Source organism: Dromiciops gliroides, chromosome 3 (assembly GCF_019393635.1).
Source record: "Dromiciops gliroides isolate mDroGli1 chromosome 3, mDroGli1.pri, whole genome shotgun sequence".
Lineage (NCBI taxonomy): Eukaryota > Metazoa > Chordata > Mammalia > Microbiotheria > Microbiotheriidae > Dromiciops > Dromiciops gliroides.
Window position 1 is genome coordinate 278714595 of NC_057863.1, and position 17617 is coordinate 278732211.

Below are 17617 nucleotides of genomic sequence, written 5' to 3' on the forward strand. Positions count from 1 at the left end.
GGAGGATCTAGAGGCCTAAGAAGGGACTCTCTAAAAGGATACAGCTGGAAGTAACTGGTCTAGTGCTCAGGGCCCCAGGCAATGCGGTCCAGTTGAGAAGAGATGCAGAGTAGCATATGGGATAAGTCAGAGAGGACCGTTGTGGGTCAGTGTCACAGAGAGAAAATCATACAGGTGTGGGAGAAAAAAGAAAAAAAAAGAAAATATTCTGAGTCATGGATCAACACTTTTGCAAAATGTTTAAACACACTGCTGCTGTTTATAGATGTGTGTGGGTGTTTTAAGATACTCGGGACAGAGGACTGCAAGCTCATAGAAAAATAGATTTTGAGTTGGACAGGATCTTAGAGGCACTCTAATCCAACTCACTCATTTTACAGATGAAGAAACTGAGGCCCAAAGAAGTTAAGCTATTTGCCCATATTTGCATCTATTAAACCTTGTTCTTGAAGAAGGGAAAGAGAAGTGATAAATGGAACATAAAAACACAATGTTCTTTCCATTGATAAAAAGCCTTTTAAGCATCCCTGACTTTGGATCCCATTTCTTCTGGGCATTTTTTTTTTGTGTTTTTTTTTTTTTGTTGTTGTTGTTTGTTGTTTGTTTGTTTGTTTTTGGTACCGGGCAATGAGGGTTAAATGACTTGCCCAGGGTCACACAGCTGGTAAGTGTCAAGTGTCTGAGGCTAGATTTGAACTCAGGTCCTCCTGAATCTAAGGCCGGTGCTTTATCCACTGCGCCACCTAGATGCCCCCCTCTTCTGGACATTTCTAAGGGAAGACAGAACCTTTAAAATAATAGAAAATGGAAGCGGATTGTGCAGTACTCATTGGCAGGCTCCTTTCTGAGGGGCACCTTGGGATAGTGGATAGAGACTGGGTCTGGGATTGGAGTTCAAAACCCACCTCCAGCCTCTTCTGGGTGGGTGACCCTGGGCAAGTCTCTGGATCTCTCTAAGGCATAAGGCAGTTGAGACTTCAGACTATTGAACCACAGTGATTCTGCTTTGGTAGAAGGGGTTTACTCCTTGAATGAAATCACAAGTTCAGACTAAAAAGTCAGTTCCTGTCTTCCAGGATATATGTCATCCTCACTTAGTTGTGCCTCGGTAGTATCAGGTGACTTGTTTCTGCAAGGCTGGTCTAGGCACAGATCAGATTGTAGATGCATTTGTTTGATGTTAGCATGCAGGTATGTATGTGGGTGTGTGTATGTACATATAAACATGCCCACTCATGAAGGCATGATGAACACTCCTTCTCTGTCTATGTTTTGGCTATGATTTAAAAAATACATATCTCTCATAAGATATAAGAATCAAAGCAAATGCATTTTGCCCAGCTAGGTGGCACAGTGGAGAGAGTGACAGACCTGGAATCAGGAAGATTTGAGTTCAAATCTAGCCTCAGGTATTCCTTGAACCAGTCACTTCTGTTTGCTTCAGTTTTCCCCTTCGTAAAACAATGATAACAATAGCATCTATGCCCCAGGGTTGTTGTGAGGATAAAATGAGTCAATATTTGTAGAGGTTTTTTTGCAAATCTTAAAGCACTATCCAAATGCTAGTTATCATTATCATCATCTGCAGAAATGTTATTTCAAGTGGTGAGAAGCAGAGCAGTACTGGGACAGATGGGAAGTTATCAGAAGTGGATAACTGAATGAGATGTATATTTAAGCAAAACTAATTTGTGTTATAATTATGCCTGAAAATGTTTCTTTTCTGCATCTAGAGGCTATTACTTGTCCATCAAGAGGTGAGAGATATGTTTCATCTGTTTTCTACAATTAGAACTGGTCATTGCATTAATCAGAGTTCCTAAGTCTTTAAAAGTTGTTTTTACTTTACAATGTTGTTATCAAATAAATTGTTCTGGTTCGGTTCACTTCACAATGTATCAATTCATACAATTTTTCCTAGGTTTCTTTGAATCTGCCCTTTTCACCATTCCTCACTGAACAACAATTTTCTACCATATCGACATACCATAATTTGTTCAGTCATTCCCCAGTTGATGGGTATCTACCAAGTTTCCAGTTGTTTGCTACAATAAAAAACTGTGTCTATACATATTTTAGTAATACAGGTCCTTTTTCTTTGTTTCTGACATTTTGAGTTATCATCTGGGTCAAAGAATATGCATAGGTTAGTGACCTTTGGGAAATACTTCCAAGTTACTTTCCAGAATGGTTGGATCATCCATAGTTTCACTAATAATACATTACTCCTCCCATAACACCTCCTCCCCCCCCCTTTTTTGTCATCTTTGCCAATCTCAGAGTTTAATTAATTTGCTTTTTTCTTATTAGTTGTTTGGAGCATTTTATATGTGATTGTTGATAATTTCCTTTTCTTCTTTTGAGAATAGGTTATTTATATCCTTTAACCATTTAGATACCTATTAGGTAATGGCTTTTGTTCTTATACATTTGTATCAATCCCCACATATCTTGGATATTAGACCTTTATCAGAAAATTTGCTGCAAAGATTCCTCCCTCCCCCGTTAACTATTTCTATTCTAATTCTCATTGAACTGCTTTTGTTTGTACAAAGACTTTTCAATTTTATATATTTAAAATTGTTCATTTGATCTCCTGCGAGCCTTTCTATCTCTTGTCTGATCAAGAACTTTTTTCATATCCACAGCTGAGAAGTGTCTCCTTTTCTGTTCCTCAAATTTCTTTGTAGTTCTCACAAAGACTTTTTATATTTAGGTCATGTATCCATTTGGAGATTATTGTGGTGTGAGATGTTGCTCTAAACCTAATTTCTATGGGACTGCTTTCCAGTTTTCCCCACAGTTTTTGTTAAATAATTAGTCCTTACTCTAGTAGTTTATGTCCTTGGGTTTATTGAACACTAGGCTACTGTGTTCAACTGTTTCTGGATCTGGTATATCTAATATGTTCCACTGATCAATTTTTCTCTTTTAACCATTACCAAAGAGTTTTGATGATTATGGCTTTGTAGTATACTTTGACATCTGGTGCTGATGGACCCCTTTCCTTTCTACTCTTTTGCTTCTTTCTCATTATTTCCCTTGAGAATCTTGACCTTTAATTCCTCTGGATGAACTTTTCTCTTTTTCCTGATTCTACAAATGAATGAAAGAAAAGGAATTTATTACCAGCTGTCCTATGCACAAAGTCCTGTGCATATGCTAGGGATACAAATAGAAAAGCAACACAGAGCACACTCCAAGGAGTTCCCCATCTAATAGGCAAGACAGCAGCAATATAAGGCTTTAGCTATGAGTGGAAAGACCCATGGACCTGAAGGTTCAACTGCAAAGCAGATAGTATTGTATCTTCTTTACTTTCATTTCTATTGAATAAAATTATAACTTTTTCTCATGTTGAGACATTTGATAGTGACAAAGTACATTGATGGCAAGAATTTTTTTTTCTGAGTCTTCTATCATTGTAGCTCCTTTTTGTAGCTAGATGGGCTACAGCATCTGTAGAGATGGTTTCCAGGTGGCATCCCAACAAGGGTTACTCCCCTCTATAATGGATACAAGGTTCATACTGAAAGGATACCCAGTGTGGAGGGACTCCACTATTCCTGAAGATCTGGGTCTATTACTGTCTCTACTATGGTCCAATGGGAGGTTGTAGAAGTAGTCGGACCTACTTGGCATCTGCTACTTACAGTCTTTCCCTCAGGATACCTTGCTGCTTTAGCACGACTGGTTTATCTTTCTCACGAGTAGCCATTGGTTTGGGCAGTTGGTAGTTATGATAGTGGTGATGGTGGGCTCCTCCATAGGATTTGTTCCCTTGGATGATAGCTTTGGGGACCAGGCTGGAAGCAGGGCTAGTAGTTTGGGGCAGAATGGGCTTCTATTCTCAGAGCTTTTGGGTTTCTCAAAGTAACCTCTTGGTAGTTTGATTAGTATGGTGCTAAATCTGAAAATGTATTTTAGTAGGATTATTTTCATTTTCTTTGCACATCCTAACCACGAACAATTAATTCTTCTGCAATTATTAGTCTTCCTTTGTTTCTGAAAAAGACTTTTCTAGTTGTATTCACTAATTCTTGTGTGTTTCTTGGTAAGTAGATACCCAAGTATTTTATACACAGCTTCATATGTTGAGATAATTCACCCCAAGGCTTCAGCAACATGCAAACCAAAGAGCAGGCTGGTTTTCAAAGAGGTAGAGGAGCTAAACACCAAATTGCCAACATTTGCTGGATTATGGAAAAAGCAAAGGAGTTCCAGAAAAAAAAACAATACATCTATTTCTGCTTCTTATTTATAGTTTTTGTTTTTTGTTTTATGGGTTGGTTTTTTTTTTTTTTGGTGAGGCAATTGGGGTTAAGTGACTTTCCCAGGGTCACACAGCTAGTGTCAAGTGTCTGAGGCCAGATTTGAATTCAGGTCCTCCTGAATCCAGGGCTCGTGTGCCACCTAGCTGCCCCTATTTATAGTTTTGAGTTCCAATTTTTATCCCTCCTTCCCTCCCTCCCCTCACCCCTTCCTGAGGTGGTAAGCAATCGGATATGGGTTATACATGTATGATTATGTAAAACATTACCATTATTAGTCATTTTATACAAGAAAACTTGAATAAAGAAAAAATGAAAGTGAAAAATAGCATGCTTCAGTCTGTGTTCCATCAATATCAATTCTTTCTTTGATGGTGTATAGTATGTTTTATCAATAGTCAATTTGGGATTGTCTTGGATCATTGTATTGTTGAGAACAGTTGAGCCATTCACAGTTCTTCACCAAACAATATTGCTGTCTCTGTGCACAATGTTCTTTTGGTTCTGCTCACTTCACTATACATCAGTTCATACAAATCTTTCCAAGCCCTTCTGAAATCATTCTGCTTGTCATTTCTTATAGCACAATGATATTCCATCATCATCATATACCACAACATATTTAGCCATTCCACAATTAATGGGCATTCCTTCGATTTCTATTCTTAGCCACTACAAAAAGAGCTGCTATAAATATTTTTGTACAAATAGGTCTTTTTCTCTTTTTTGGGGATGTCTTTGGAATATAAACCTAGCAGTGGTATTGCTGGATCAAAGGATATGCACAGTTTTATAGCCCTTTGGGTATAGTTCCAAATTATACTTCAGAATGGTTGGATCTTTTTGCAACTCCACCAACAGTGGATTAGCATGCCAGCTTTCCTACATCTCCTCCAATATCCAACATTTTCTTTTTTTGTTATATTTGCCACCTTGATAGGTGTGAGGTGGTATCTCAGAGTTGTTTTAATTTGCATTTCTCTGATCAGTAGTGATCTAGAGCATTTTTCATATGATTATATTGATTTCTTTGACTGAAAACTGCCTGTTCATATTCTTTGACAATTTATTAATTGGGGAATGACTTGTATTTTTATAAATTTGACTCAGTTCTTCATATAATTGAGAAACAAAGCCTTTATCAGAAATATTTGTTTCAAAAATTCTTTCCCAGCTTTCCTCTTCCCTTGTAATCTTGGTTACATTAGCTTTGTTTGTGCAAAACCTTTTTAATTTTATATAATCAAAATAATCTATTTTACATTTTATTTTACTCTCTATATCTTTATTGCTCTATTCCTTAACCAGTGGTAGATAGTTTTTTGTTTTTTGGTGAGGCAATTGGGGTTAAGTAATTTGCCCAGGGCCATACAGCTAGTAAGTGTTAAGTGTCTGAGGCCAGATTTGAACCCAGGTCCTCCTGAATCCAGGGCCAGTGCTCTATCCACTGCGCCACCTAGCTGCCCCTAGATAGTTTTGATGATTACCATTTTATAATACAGTTTGAGATCTGGTACAGCTAGCCCTCCTTCCTTCACATTTGTTTTAATTAATTCTCTTTGATATTCTTGATTTTTTATTCTTCCAGATGAATTTTAAATTTTTTCTAGCTTTATAAAATAATTTTTGGTAGACTGATTGGTGAGGTATTGAATAAATAAATTAATTTAGGTAGAATTGTTATGTTTTTTTATATTGGCTCAGCCTTCTCATTAGCAATCAATATTTTCCCAATTGTTTTGATCTGACATTATTTGTACTAAAAGTGTTTTTTAATTGTGTTCATATAGTTCCTGGGTTTGTTTCAGCAGGTAGACTCCCAAGTATTTTAAACTGTCTATCATTATTTTTAAAAGAATTTATCTTTCTATCTCTTGCTGTTGGAATTTATTGGCAATTTATTGAAATGCTGATTTACGTGGGTTTATTTTATATCCTGCAACTTTGCTAAAGTTGTTAATTATTTCAAATAGTTTTTGTTGTTTTAGTGGGGGGAGGGACGGGGCAATGAGGGTTGCCCAGGGTCACACAGCTAGTAAGTGTCAAGTTCTGAGGCTAGATTTGAACTCAGGTCCTCCTGAATCCAGGACCAGTACTTTTCAACTAGTTTTTTAGTTGATTCTCTAGGATTCTCTAAGTATATCATATCATCTGCAAAATGATAGTTTTGTTTCCTCATTGCCTATTCTAATTAATTTGATTTCTTTTTCTTCTCTCATTGCTACAGCTAACATTTCTAGTACAATATTGAATAGTAGTGGTGATAATGGGTATCTTTGCTTCATCCCTGTTGTTATTGGGAAGGCTTTTAGATTATCCCCATTACAGATAATGCTTGGTGATAGTTTTAGATAGATACTATTTACCATTTTAAGGAAAGCGCCCTTTATTGTTATGCTCTCTGGTTATTTTAATAAGAATGGGTGATGTATTTTGTCAAAAGACTTTTCTGCATCTATTGAGATAGTCATATGATTTCTGTTGGTTTTGTTATTGATATAGTCAATTATGCTGATAGTTTTCCCAATATTGAACCATTCCTGCATTGCTAGTATAAATCCCACCTGCTCATAGTGTATGATCCTTGTGATATATTACTATAATTTCCTTGCTAGCATATTATTTAAAATTTTCACACCAATATTCATTAGAGATATTGGTCTATACTTTTTTTTTCTCTTTTCTCTCTTCCTGGTTTAGACATTCCCCCCATATTTGTGTCATAAAAGGAATTTGGTATGACTCCTTCTTTGCCTATTTTTCCAAATAGTTTATGTAATAATGGAACTAATTATTCTCCATATGTTTGGTAGAATTTACTCATGAATCCATCTGGTCCCAAGGATTTTAGGGGGAGTGGAGTTAATTGATGGATTATTCAATTTCTTTTTCTAAGACTGGGTTATTTAAGTATTCTATTTTCTCTTCTGTTAATCTGAGCAATTTATATTTTTGTAAATATTCATCTATTTCACTCAGATCATCAAATTTATTGGCATAGGATTGAACAAAATATTTACTAGTGGTTGGTTTAATTTCCTTTTCACAAGTGGTGAATTCACCCTTTTAATTTTTTGCTATTGATTATTTGGCTTTCTTTCTTCTTTTTTAAAAATTCACATTAAAAAGTCAAATTTACCTATTTAATTGTTTTTTCATATAACCAGCTTCTAGTTTTATTTATTAGTTCAATGGTTTTCTTACTTTCAATTTTATTAATCTCTCCTTTGATTTTTAGGATTTACAATTTGGTGTTTAATTGGAGATTTTTAATTTGTTCTTTTTCTAGGTTTTTTTTTTAGTTGCATGACCAATTCATTTATCTGTTCTTTCTCTATTTTATTGATGTAAGCATTTAGAGACATAAATTTTCCCCTAAGTACTGCTTTGGGTGAATCCCATAAATTTTGGTGTGTTGTCTTATTCTTGTCATGCTCTTTAATGAAATTGATTGTTTTTATGATTTGTCCTTTAACCCACTCATTCTTTAGGATTAGATTATTTCTTTTCCAATTAATTTTTTTAATCTATCTTTCCATGGCCCTTTATTAAAAGTAATTTTTATTGCATCATGATCTGAAAAAGACATGGTCAATTTTTTTTTGTAGGTGCCATGTACCACTGAGAAAAGGGTTTATTCCTTTTTATCCCCATTCAATTTTCTCCAGAAATCTAGCATATCTAAATTTTCTAAAATTCTATTCACCTTCTTAACTTCATTTTTATTTTATGGTTAGATTTATCTAGTTCCAAGAAGGGAAAGTTAAGGTCCCTTACTAGTATAGTTTTACTGTCTATTTCCTCCCATAACTCATTTAACTTCTTAAAAAATTTGGATGCTATACCATTTGGTGCATATATACTTATTATTGATATTACTTCATTGTTCATAGTACCTTTCAGCAAGATATAGTTACATCCCATCGAAGTCAAATTATACTTTTTATCTATGTATACTCTTTCTAACTACCCTAATGGTGATATAGTTCTTAAGGGTTACAAGTATCATCTTCCCATGTAAGGATGTAAATAGTTTAACTTTACTGAATCCCTTATGTTTTCTCTTTCCTGTTTATCTTTTTATGCTTCTCTTGAGTTTTGTCCTGGAAAATCAAATTTTCTGTTTAGCTCTGGTCTTTTTATCTGTAATGTTTCAAAGTCCTCTATTTTGTTGAATATCCATTCCGCGCCACTCCCCCTGAAGGATTATACTCAGTTTTGCTGGGTAGGTGATTCTTGGTTATAGTCCTAGCTTCTTTGTCTTCTAGAATATCATATTCCAACCCTTCAATCCTTTAATGTAGAAGTTGCTAAATCCTGTGTAATCTTGACTGTGGCTCCCTGGTATTTGAATGTTTTCTTTCTATCTGTTTGCAGTATTTTTCTCCTCAACCTGAAAGTTCTGGGATTTGGCTATAATATTCCTGGGAGTTTTCTTTTGGGGAATCTCTTTTAGGAGGTGATCAGTGGATTCTTTCAATTTTTGTTTCTAGGATATGAAGGCAGTTTTCCTTGGTAATTTCTTGAAAGATTCTATCCAGCCTCTTTTTTTTTATCATGGCTTTCAGGTAGTCCAATAATTCTTAAGTTGTCTCTCTTGGATCTCTTTTCCAGGTCAATTGTTTTTCCAATGAAGCATTTCATATTTTCTTCTATTTTCTCAATCTTTTGATTTTGTTTGATTTATTCTTTGTGTCTTGATGTCTCCACTTGCCTAATTCTAATTTTTAAGGAATTATTTTCTTCAGTTAGTTTTTCTTTCTCCTATATCCTTTGCCATTTAGCTAATTCTACATTTTAGGGAGTTGTTTTCTTCAGTGAATTTTTGTACATCTTTTTCCTTTTATAATGTTTCCTTCACCAAGCTGTTGACTCTTTTTTGTGTGTGTGATTCTTTTGCATAACTCTTATTTCTTTTCCCAATTTTTCTTCTACCTCTCTTATTTGATTTTTTTTTTTTTGGTGAGGCAATTGGGATTAAGTGACTTGCCCAGGGTCACACAGCTAGTAAGTGTCAAGTGTCTGAGGCCAGATTTGAACTCAGCTCCTCCTGATTCCAGGGCCGGTGCTCTATCCACTGCACCACCTAGCTGCCCCTCTTATTTGATTTTTTAAAATCCTTTTTGAGATCTTCCAGGAGTTCCTTTGGGGACTGGGACCAATTCATATTTCTCTTTGAGGCTACATGTGTAGGTGTTTGGACATTGTTGTCCTCTTCTGAGTTTGTGTTTTGATCTTCCTTGTCACCATATTAGCACAGCGGGCAGTGTCCCAAGTTTCTTGCACCTTTCCTAGATACCACTTGCACTGGGCTGTATTCCCCTTTTACCCAAGTAAGACAGAACTTTCCTATAGTCCTTCTAAGTTGTCTTAGACTGAAAAATTGTTTCACCTCCTCCTTTTATTGGTTCTACCACTGTAATTTGTTTTGAGGTGTTATTTAAAGTTGTTTGGAGGGAAATCTGGCAAGTTCAGGCAAGTCCCTGACTTTTCTTTGCCATCTTGGCTCTGCCTGTATCTCCTGGTATATTTGTGATGAGAGACAGGTTTTAGTTCTCCCTATGTCCTTTGAGTTCACACTGTTGTGTTCTTCAAGGACCTCAGTGGTGTCTCAGGTAAGTATGCTCAAAATCTTCAGAGCCCTTGGGACATCCTAGCTTGACTGCTCCATTTGATTCAGAGCTTTGCCAGCTTTAGCCCCTTTGTCTAGTGTTAGAGTGGTACAGGTATTCTACCACTCTGAAGCTTCCTTAGCAGAATGGTTCAGTCTTCTTGCCCCTCCTGTACATAATACTGCAAACTTCAAGTATACTTGGAGTGTACCTGATCTATGCTGGTAGGGTCTCTGAGAGCTATTTCACCTTTTCTAATGGGGCATGCTTTTTTTTTTTCCAAAGGCTCAGTCTTTTTTCTTTCTTTCTTTCTTTCCTTCCTTCCTTCCTTCCTTCCTTCCTTCCTTCCTTCCTTCCTTCCTTCCTTCCTTCCTTCCTACCTTCCTTCCTTCCTTCCTTCCTTCCTTCCTTCCTTCCTTCCTTCCTTCCTTCCTTCCTTCCTTCTTTCTTTCTTTCTTTCTTTCTTTCACAGGGCAATGAGGATTAAGTGACTTACCCAAGGTCACACAGCTAGAGAGTGTCAAGTGTCTGAGGCCAGATTTGAACTCAGGTCCTCCTGAATCCAGGGCCAGAGTTTTATCCACTGTACCACCTAGATGCCCCCATAGGCTCAATCTTAATCAAGGCATTCCCTATAGTTTCTCTTTAGATTTCTTGATTATTATTTATTCTGCTACTTTAAAAATATTTGTTAGACTACTTTTATGAGACCTGGGCTCTGTGCTCCATTTCTGTAGCCATTTTAACCAGAAATCTCAACCTAGAGTAGTTCTTCATTCCATTTGAGAAACTTCATCCAGACTTCCCTGGCAAAGTTCGTCCCATTGCCTGAGCTGGCTCCTGGCCTGCTTTTTGGAGTTTGCATTAGTTCACACAGCCCCTGTCCCGCCTTAACCGTTGTTGACCTGTGCTTGAGCAGGTTTGCCTGGTTAGGCTTCTCTATCCACCTCCACCTGCTTCTGGCCATCTTTCTGTGAAGTTCGACATGGAAAGGAAGGACTTTACTTGTGTTTCTTTTTCATTATCATTGGTCTTTCTAGGTCCATTTTTGGATATTTTCTGGAGTTTAGAGGCAGTTAGGTGGCACAGTGGATAGACAGAATCCTGGCTGGGTCTGGAGTCAAGAAGACATGGGTTCAAATGTGGCCTTAGACACTAGCTGTGTGATCCTGGAGAAGTTACTCACCTTGTTTGCCTCAGTTTCCTCATCTGTAAAGTGTAGATAATAACAATAGTACCTACCTCCCAGGGCTGTTGTGAAGATCAAGTGAGATATTAATTGTAAAGTGCCCGAAACCTAGCGAGCACTATATAAATGTTAGCATTTCTTTTTGTTTGTTTGTTTGGGTTTTTTTGGTTTTTTTGTTTTTTGTTTTTTGTTTTTTAGTGAGGCAATTGGGGTTAAGTGACTTGCCCAGGGTCACACAGCTAGTAAGTGTTAAGTGTCTGAGGCCGGATTTGAACTCAGGTACTCCTGACTCCAGGGCCAGTGCTCTATCCACTGCGCCATCTAGCTGCCCCAGCATTTCTTTTAATATAGGAGACCTAAATTTTTCTACTAAATTTTACATCATCATCTTAATCAGAAGTCATTTGTATAGGCTTTTGACCGGAGAATGCCTATCAATTGATGATGATGGTAGTCATGGTGGTGGTTGTGATGGTGATGATGATAATATTTGACAGCATTAAATATTACTAATTTAGAAGCAACTTGAGAAATTTATCTAAAGGCACTGTATGATTTACATCAGCATCTAGTTGGTATGTGCTATTGAAAATTTGAATGCCATATTTCTCAATTAAAGGCAACAACAACAAAAAAGAAACAGATGGAACAAAATCTAGAAAGTGAAAGCACGTCACAAATTCCAGATTCCCTTACTCAGCAGCTGAAAGCAAATGTCAAAAGGTAAAAGAACTATAAGGACTAGGAGCTGCACAAGGAACAAAATAAAAATTCAATATCAGTAACAAACTTTAGTATTGGCTCTTGTTAGGAGCAAGGAAATCAGAAGAGATAAAGAGAGTGGAGGACACGGAAAATTTCTAGTTATCCTGGATGGTTACAAGGACTAAAAAACAAGTTGGATTAAAAAAAAAAAGAAGAAAGAAAGGAAGGAAGGAAGGAAGAAAGAAGGGAAGGAGGAAGCCTATGACTGTTGATATAATGAATGACAACAGTTACATCCAGGGAGGTGACTGAAACTCTATGCTCTTTACAAAACTGGAAAGCAGTGTGGCCAGAGGAGATACATAACTTACAGCCTTCAGTCGAATATGAATTACAAGTTTCCTAGTATAACTCTGGGCTCCTGGACTCCCCCTTGTGGAAAGCGTTGCTATGGAGACAACAGACTCAAGGAGTAGAGAATAGATCCTGCCCCTAGGTTCCTTAAATCCTTTGAACTTGGCTTCTGAAGCCTCTGGGAAGAAGCTTGAAGAGTTGTAGATGTTAGGCCACACAGGAGGAAGACCAGCAAGCAGGGTTGAATGGTATATATATTGTGGATGCCCGCTGCTCCCCTGGGCCCTCCATCTGAGACTTTAATGAGCTTTTCCTGCAGGACAGAGAGATGAGAATTTTGTAGCCTCAGAAAAGATGCTGAGAGTTGAAAATGAGACAGAAGATAGTGCATGCACTAAGTCAATCTTCCTTTCCCCCTGTCTCCATCTCAGGCACCTGGGGGACTCAGAATCCCTATGAACTTCTCAATTCACCCAAGTTCTATCTCTCCTCCCCTCTAGTAAGAGGGAAGAAGTTAAAATTAGGAAATGCTGAGTCTACTTCTGTAGACAGAAGCATTAATTGCCAGATTGTTAATATCCAAATGAACAATTACTCTCACCCTTCCACTGCTCACTGTCCTTACATGGCTATCACTTTATTTGTTTATTATTTATTATCACTTTTAGAGAAATTATTTCGTGATCATATTAGCAGCTACTTATTAATTTTGGATCCATTTTGTTCTCCTTTATTTCCTCATGTAAGGTCCAGCCCCTGTAGAAAGTCAATCTCTGAAGGACATGAGTGATTGATGAGATTGTCCTAGCCCTCACGGAACATGCTCTTCAGTCTTGGGTGGGACCCTACTCAGGTAGGAGACCTTTCTTTTGTTTAGAGTGTAAATGGAATCCAATCTAGACTAGTTCTTACCCTGAGGAGAAGAGCCCCTGTCCTTGAACGCCTCCATTAGAGTTTGGGGTGAGCTAGCTCATGAAGGAGAACCAACCAGAATGGTCTGTATGGAGATGAATTTCCCTGTCCAGATTGCTGGAGGTGGCTGAGTCTTCTGTTCAAGCCATGTTCTCAGCAGGAGGAGCTGAAGATTTTTAGCCCACCTCCTCATTAAATGTCCTCCAGTCAGGGTTGATTGTCAGTTGTCTAGGAAATTCCCTTTCAAGGATTATTTAAAGATTTTAGGCTTTCCATATCTTTGGTCTTTGGTTACCAAGAGAAACCAATGGCCATCAATTTATTGGTTGGCAGTTAGTCTAATTAACAAATTGATGATTAATTACCCAGAAACTCTGTCTCTTGGGGGTTTTCATTTGTAACAGCTTGATAAAATGAAAATTTGGTGGCCATTGATCTTTGTAGTGCTAGAATTGGTAGAACTCTGGGAAGAGATTTTGCCCCTGGAAAGCAGGGGTTCATAATCCAGGGTCCACAGTCTTCCAAGGGTATCCATGGATAGATTGCAGAAGGTCTGTGAACTTGCATAAAGAACAAAATTACATCTTTATTTCAATATGCTTGGCTGTCTTTGTAACTGGATGTATTTTATTTTGTGCTTTTAAAAACATTATTCTAAGAAGGGAATCTAAAGGGGATGGATTTTGTCCATCATGACAAAAAATGGTTAATAATCCTCAGTTTAAAGAGACAGGAGACATTCCTTCCTCAGCATGTGGTGGCAGAAATGGACACTGATCCTGTTCAGAAGTTCCACAAGCAAGAGACACATACTGTTTGAACATTCTTGGGAAATGCAAGTTTCCCATAAATAAGAAAATATATGAGCAAAGAGCTATGCTGTATTTATCCCTAGACAAAACACAGACAAGCCCTTGAGGCGAAGTTGAGCTCAGACAGGATCAATCTCAAGTGAAATGTCCATCCATCCAGAAGATGTTGGTGTTCTACTCACATGTTCTTTATCATCACTGGGTTATCATCTCTATTAGGTAGAATTCCTTTCCACATCTCACATGACTTATCTATTACAAAATTTTCAGGACTGCTCATCTACCTTTGGTGTCTATCTACCCGATTCACCCAACTCTCACCTGTGGTTTCAAGAAGCTGTAGCATGCACAGTGACCACACACCAGTAAAACATCTTAACCAAATGGAGGATAACCAACAGGCCTCAAACCTGCTGGTGAATTAGAGAGATATGTCTACCCCAGGCATGTGAAGACTTTCTCCATGGGGATGGGCACATGGGAACAATTTATTCCAATGGCCATGAAGTAGGCACTGTGGAGTGCTTAGAGCTTGGCCAGACACTGAAGAAGCCAAGGTCACCTGCTGCATTCCAGGCCGTCCCCAGCCATCCTGACTTTTGTCTTGCAACTGTACTTTGATGACTCATGAAGAAAAAATGAGGCTGATGATTTTGTGCAACTCTGTCACACTTAAATTTAATTCACCCATGAGTCAAGACATCACCCCAGGAAGTCACTGGTCCTCTCTAAAACTGAACATTACAAGTTGGACCACCCCAGTCTGTTACTTGTAGTGTTGCTACACAATACTTGCAAAGTATTGTTTTTGGCATACCAGTACCCTCTCAGACAAAAGCGTCTTACCCTACCCTTCTTAGCAGAAGGCATGATATATTTATTACCAAGAGGTGAAAATATCTGTGACTCATTCAGAATCTATGTCAGTTATGTATTTGTGTATTTCATGTAAAGCATTTACAATTTATATCATTTAAAAATAACAGAAGAAAACAATATATTGGCTGAGGAATAAAAAGGATGTACTACCAAATACCAGAAGTCTAAAGACCAAATTATTATCAAGATGATAATTATTGAATAGACTTCCCCAAAGATAATATCAGTGTTAGTTATCTCAAAGACTTTGACTCAGTTTCATATCATGGTTTCTTTATGTATTACAAATACCTAAAATAAGCCCAGATACAGTAAGAATGCTAGAGTACTTGATGTGCATATGGAAAACTGTTCTCTACTTGAAACATGACTCAAACACAATAATGCTAAGAATACTTGATATAAAATGTGGCATTTTCCAAACAATTTAAGACCATTACAGGCCAAGCCTTAAATTCATTATCATAACTTTTAAAGTAAGGTTTCAGAATGAAAGAGGGAGTTGAACCAAAATATCTTATTGATCTGGCCTTAGACACAAACTGTGTGACCCTGGGCAAGTCAATTCACCCAAATAGGGTCATGAAGAGTCAACAACAGTTTTATTAATCATTTGATGCATGTGGATGACATCAAGCTACATGGCTCAACCAAAATCACATTAAAAAGCAACTTTACCTCATGGAATCTTTCTCCAATGATATCAAAATGTCATTTGCAATTGATAAGTAGAGAATTCTTAATGTATGCCAAAGACAGACAGATACTGGAAGTGTCAAACTTGAAACCAAAGGCCAAAATGAACCAATAGACAAAGGTGATACTTACAAGTACCTCAGTGTCCTCTTGGCAAGACTTATCAATCATAAATCTATCAAGAGGAAAGCTGTGGCCGAATATGTTAAGAGATTTACTGGAATCTAAAACCAAAGCTAAATTAGAAGAACACATTCAAATCAATTAACACCTACCCAATATCAGTCTTAATGAATATTCTGGAACTGTGAAATGTACCATAAGAGACTTGGAAAGTATCCTGACAAAAACACATTATTAATTATTATCAATGACATTATTTAATGACACACAGGGCTCATCACCCTAAGGCAAGTACAGGGAGATTAAAACTTCCTCACCAAAAATGAAGAGGGAGAGCCTACCTGCAAGAGGATTTGTAGAAAATAAAGAAAAGTTACTTGCCTCTAAATAGAGCCCATGAAATGACTGAGAGCTCAGGAAGATCTGAGTTCAAACCCAGTCTCAGACTCTTACTAGCTGTATGACCCTGAACAAGTCACTTAACCTACAGAGGTCTTAGTTTCTTTATCAGTGAAATAAAAGCATAGGACTAGATGACTTCTTAGGTCCCCTCATTTATGGTGGTGGTTGTTATTTGTTCTTTGTTTTCAAAATGATATCACAGGGTAATGTTGACTTTTGAGTGAAGTGGATTTAAGTAATGGAGACGACTAAGTGGTAGCAGGGCAGCAAAAGTGGCACAGTGACTAGAAGACCAGGCCTGGAGTCAAGAAGTCTCATCTTCTTGAGTTCAAATCCATCCTCAGACTCTTATGAGCTGTGTGACCCTGAGAAATTCACTTTACCCTATTGACCTCAGTTTCCTCATCTGTAAAACAAACTGGAGAAGGAAATGACTAACCACTTCAGTATCTTTGTCCAACAACCACAACAACAAAACAGATGGGGTCATGAAGAGTCAGACACAATTGAAATGACTGAACAACAATAGGTAGTACAGTCGACAGAGAGCTGGGCCTGGAGTCATATGAAGAGCTGAGTTCAAATCTGGCTTCAGACACTTACTAAGTGTGTGACCCTGGGCAAGTCACTTAACCTCTGTTTTCTTCAGTTTTCCTCCTCTGTGAAATAGGGACAGTAATAGCACCTACATCCCAAGGTTGTTGTGGGAGTCAAATGAGATCGTGCTCGATTCGGCAGCACATATACTAAAATTGGAACGATACAGAGAAGATTAGCATGGCCCCTGCACAAGGATGATGCAAATTCGTGAAGAGAATCAAATGAGATCATATTTGTAAAACATTTAGCATGCACCTGGCACATGGTAAGTGCTATATAAATGTTAGCAAGTGTTATTGTTGTTATTATTATTATTTATAATAATAATCAGACCTAGGAGACCTTCCATATCTGAATCCTGTGTGCGTTTCACCATACCATACTGCTACAAAATGAGGATAATCATACCTATACTACCTGCGTCACAGAGTTGTTAGGAGGATTAAATAAGATAGCATCTGGAAGGTACTTTGCAAACATAAAATACTGTCTATATGTAAACAATTTTGATCATTATTATTATCATGTATTATTATTGTTATTATTGGGGTTTTCCTGAATGACATGGAAAAGGAAGCTGTCTGGGCATATAGTAAGAATGAGGGATCACATGTAAATAATCCAAGGGTTGCACTTGTATCCAGGAAATACTGAAGATAACAAGAAGGCCTATACTGAATTGGGTGAATTATGAATGGAATACTTATATAAGGACATGGACAAGGATTGCACAAAATCACGTGTCCATGGGTTACACCTTTGATCAGTAAAGGGAATAACTACATCAACGAGATCACGGATATATTCAGATTTTATTTAAGAATGGCATATCTAGGGGTAGCTGGATGGCTCAGTGGATAAAGCACTGGCCCTGGAGTCAGGAGTACCTGAGTTCAAATCCGGCCTTGGACACTTAACACTTACTAGCTGTGTGACCCTGGGCAAGTCACTTAACCCCAATTGCCTCATCCAAAAAAAAAAATAATGGCATATCTACATTCCTGCAAATAATTCATTTGGTTGCAGTATATTTAATAGCTCGAGTCAATGGGATGCCACGAA

General features: G+C 37.5%; 1 pseudogene; it reads left to right on the forward strand.

The window, feature by feature from the left end:
- The first annotated feature begins 16677 nt into the window (after positions 1-16677).
- Positions 16678-16792, forward strand: LOC122752163 (annotated as a pseudogene).
- Positions 16793-17617: the final 825 nt, after the last annotated feature.